The 4,396-nt window shown below is 37.9% G+C and overlaps 1 long non-coding RNA gene across 1 annotated transcript; it reads right to left on the bottom strand.

Annotated features, from left to right (window-relative positions):
- Positions 1 to 2,668: 2,668 nt before the first annotated feature.
- Positions 2,669 to 3,621, bottom strand: LOC146694668 (uncharacterized). Its single transcript, XR_014923894.1, has 2 exons — positions 3,505 to 3,621; positions 2,669 to 2,926 (listed from the first exon to the last, which is right to left on the bottom strand). It is a non-coding gene; the product is annotated as an uncharacterized LOC146694668 (long non-coding RNA).
- Positions 3,622 to 4,396: the final 775 nt, after the last annotated feature.

Raw genomic sequence — 4,396 nt, 5'->3', positions numbered from 1 at the left:
TAATACGATGATGTACAGTGAAAGAAATCCATCAAAAAAGCCAAAAAAGTCAGAAATATTTAATTCATCCATACATCACTGGCAGAACTCCCTGCTGAAAGAAATCTTGTGATAAATAAAATCATCAAAAGCAGCTCACGTTTCACTTCACAGTTTGCATTTCTTATTATTTTAATGCAGCTGTTGCATCATCACACCTTTCTTGTATATTTTGTGTGGTGCTGATATGGTGGATTATTTCCCACAGCTGGAAGCTGATTGTCCCTCGTTTGTTTGCATCCTCCACACCTGCGCTCCTCTGTTCACCTGTCACAGCTGTAACTGATTATCTCATTAGACTTTGCTTGAGTCTCTGGCCTCAGATTGATGTGTTTGGCGTCATAATAAACGTGCAGTTGTGGCTGCACTTGAGTGAAGATCTATTTGATAGTGTTTACATTCATTTCACAAAACACAACAACATTGGCTTGTACATTTTTTTTAATGGGTAGATTTCTGGTTTAAACAAACCAGAAGATGTTACATTATTGGTTTGCCATATTTCAGGTTTGTCCCAGTACAGCTTTGGAGTAGATTTTAAATTAAACGTGACTGAAAAAGAGACGTTCACCATTCAATTCAAGAGGTTTAGTAAAGATTTTGTATCAACTCCTCAGAAACTACAGTCATGTTTAAAGGTGAAAAGCCACCTGCTGCCTCAGTAGTTAGCCCTGTTTACTGTTTGGGGGCTGAGTCAACAGAATTTAACATGAATAGCTGTTACACTCGGGTCCATTTACACATTTTATGGTTCAATAAGTCTACTTAATCACCACTGACAGCAGTAACATTGACATGCACACACTTGGATCACAATCTTTTCCTAACACTGGCATCCCGCCACCACAACAGAAAATAAGCAATGACAAAGATCTGAGGAAACATCAAGCAGAGTCATTTATTTGGCCAAATGAGACACTGTAATTAACTCAGTTTAACTCTGTTTCAGTCATAAAAACTGAAACACACTGTGGGAAAAACACAGAAAACAAAGCCCTGGGATAATTAGACAAAGGTTTGATCCCCTGAAAAGCCTGAACTGGTGTTTTCATAATTCAAAACTTCATTTCCACTTCCTCACATTAATGTCCAGCAAACTGCTTAACTGCTCAAACAATATCTCAATACATTGTTTCATCAATAATCGGCCTGTATGAAATCTGGTGATTTCAACTTATATTTTAAAATCCACCTTCAGTGTCTCTCTCTGTTTTCCAGTTCTTGTTCGGAGTTATGTTTTTGGGACACACAGCCCAGTAATTCTGTTTCATGCTGAATTTGCATATTCTAATAAGAATACTATTTCCAAAAAAGTGTTTGGACTATTTCTTTCTCTAAAGAAATGGTTACTACAGTCACTGCAGTTTACACATAATCAAGTGTGTTAAAGCCTGAAAACCAACATTATCAGCATTGCGTTGAGTGTCAGATAACCTAAATTTCTCCTGCAGATTTCCTGTGGGCTTTGGCTGGGCTGGAAACTGCTCCAGAAGTATGTTTCCTTCTTCATCACAGAGCATGCTTTCTGTAAGGATCTGCCTCAGTTCTGAACAGTGTACTTGGCTGTGTTAATGAGAGGCTCTGCCTTAGCCTGATGCTGCCACCACTGTGGTCTACTCTGCGTTTATTAAGGCTGTTGTGTTTTTAACATGTTTTAATGCTTTGTATCTTGCTCTATTGAATCTCAACAAGCCCCTAAAAACAGTCAGTGATCACTGTCGGCCTCTCTGTTAATTTTTAAGCTCAGTTTTTAAGCCTTCCAATGTAGCTACAGCCCAGCAGTATATGAATGACTAACCTCATATTGTGGATGGATTATCTCAGTTGTTCTCCTGACTGAAGTTTGGTCCGTTTACAGCATCCTGTCCCTAACCATCGGGAACCCTCATGTTAACTTTTATTGACTGGAAAACAGTTAGCGTTCATCCTCCATCTTCACTGTGTTTATATTATGCTAACATAGCTGTGTCACTAACATTACGTAGGTGAGAAGAGGTTTAATCTTAAACTGCATTGCAAGTTGGCTAGAACAGCTGATGCCACCACGGCAACGGCTAGTGAGGCCTGCTGAAAGCCTGCCTCAGGTATCCTTCCATCCACACCTGACTACGTGTGGTCAATTAGCAACAGCTGAACCCACTGAAGAGATTAGGGGCTGCAGAGGGACGTAACACTAGCCAAACTTCAGTGCTGTTTAGTTTCCTGTCTTCATTTATGTTGGAAGTGATAGCAGAGCTGTACGTTTGCATTTTTCAGAAATCCCTCAGTCAGAACATGCTATATCATGCTTAGATGGAAACTACACAGCAAATCCAGCATGTCCAAATTAACACTGTCGGATTTGATTTCAACACTATTAAAGTGTCTATATGGGTCCACACCAGAGAGTGTTAATTTAACTCTTTTTGGAGAGTTGGTACGTTAACTCTGATTTAGTGTTAAACACCAAATCTGTCTGGAGTTGATAATTTAACACTTGGTGTAAAGAGTTTATATATTAACTCTCAAAGAGTATTTTAATTTAACTACGTAAGAGTTATCTTCTAATTCATTCTAAAAAGCAGGAATTTTACTGTTCTGAACTTCTAGAAATTTCTTTTGGAAATAAACATTTACTAAAAAGATGCAATGGTTTTTGAAAAACATTTATTCTGAACTGTGCACCACAATTTCAAAACATTTTCTGAAAGATGTAACAGTATACATGTTCTCACTTTCATTAGAATTGTGTTTATCAAAAGGTCTGACATAGGTGAGCTGGTAAATGCAAATAACAGCATTCTCATCACTTATTTCTTCAATACAATATGCATGTCCTTCATTAATCCCTTTGTGGAACTTCAACGCACTTCTGCTCTCCCCCATATTCCATCTTCACAAGCATATCCTGTGCGGAGATTGAATAAAAATTAGTTGACACTAATTAATGGCACAAATAATCCAGTAAACAATTGCAGCACAGAAAAAAAAAAGGAATCCTCTTTGAGCCATTACTTGTGTAAAGTATTTTCCCAAAAGACAAGGACACAGGCAACAGGTAATACTGAACTAAATGTAAAACCTCAACCTTTTTCATTTTTACCTAAACTGTGTGCACAAAACTCTGGAGGGATCTATGCTACCGTAGAATCCAGTCAGGACGTCTGCTACTGCTGTTTGCTCGTTTTTTTTTTTATGGGCGATCGTTTTCAGGCTTCAAGTAGCACCATTATACCAACATTTCACATTCTAGACATTGTTTTAGGTGTATTTGACCAAAAGTTTGACTGAAAATTCACATGCAAGCTTTTTTTCATGGCTGTGGTATTTGCCCGCAAACAATACCTTTCAGCTAGCTAAAACAGAATATTATGCTATCAGCGAGCAACATGGCTAATGCCTTTCACACAGCTTTGTCTCAACTCCAAAGAGCCACAGAAGTAAAAGCTAATAATAATTGAAACAATCTTTGAAAGAATGACTTACCAAGCATGGCAAACAACTCAAATATGTAGAGCAAAATGTTCTGAAACGGCTTCACTTCAGCTTCGATTGGAGCCGTGCTGGGGGCGGAGTCTGTGAATTTACTCTGTTGGTGTCATAGCCCCTGTCGGAGTTCAGAGTTAAGAGGTCAAGAGTTAATGTTTCCATTGTAACACCTCCAGATTTGACAGAGAAACACTCATTTTTAACACTCGATTTTAACTACTATCATTTTACACCTCAGAGTTACATTAAATGAATGTGACTCTGCTTAGAGTAAAATTAACTCTACTTTTGCAAGGAGACTATTAACACCAAAAAATTTAACACTTTTGAACACTGTGTAGGAATCGAACTCCCTGATCTGTTAAACTTGATAAATCCTGTTTTCATGGATGCCTGGATGTTAAACTTAATTGTTACACCTGGTAGAGCAGCAACACTGATCATTTATTACAGATGAAAGAATTCAGACAGTTTGTAACTCTCAGTGATGTCACAGTGTTCGTTTGACTTTGGGACCTGAAGCGGAGTTTGGACCTGGAAACAGCTAATGACCGGATAGTCCTGGTTTTAAAGTTTCATATTTGGGTTACTCTTGTATTTCGTTTTTAAAAACCTGTGTCACTGAATGGATCATCATTTACAAATAAATATGTGTTTATTAAGACTTCAAAGTAGAAAGAGGGGGAATACACACAGTCGGTAAATGTTTACTGTTTTATACTGTCATGTTTCGCTGTGTGGCAGGCAGGATGAGGACCCATATGCAGGACTCAAAACGAAGGAATAACTGGAAATGGCAGCTTTATTACTGGAAACACTTCACATCAAATACAAAACTAAACTATAAACAAGAAATTAAAACTAAAACACTAGAAAATAGACCAGGAAT

The sequence above is a fragment of the Copadichromis virginalis genome, linkage group LG14 (genome assembly GCF_057382275.1).
Source record: "Copadichromis virginalis isolate Kocher_CV1m ecotype Utaka linkage group LG14, C_Virginalis_male_GT1.1, whole genome shotgun sequence".
Classification (NCBI taxonomy): Eukaryota; Metazoa; Chordata; class Actinopteri; order Cichliformes; family Cichlidae; genus Copadichromis; species Copadichromis virginalis.
The sequence above is the reverse complement of the archived record's forward strand: the minus strand, read 5'-3'. Positions and strand labels throughout refer to the sequence as shown.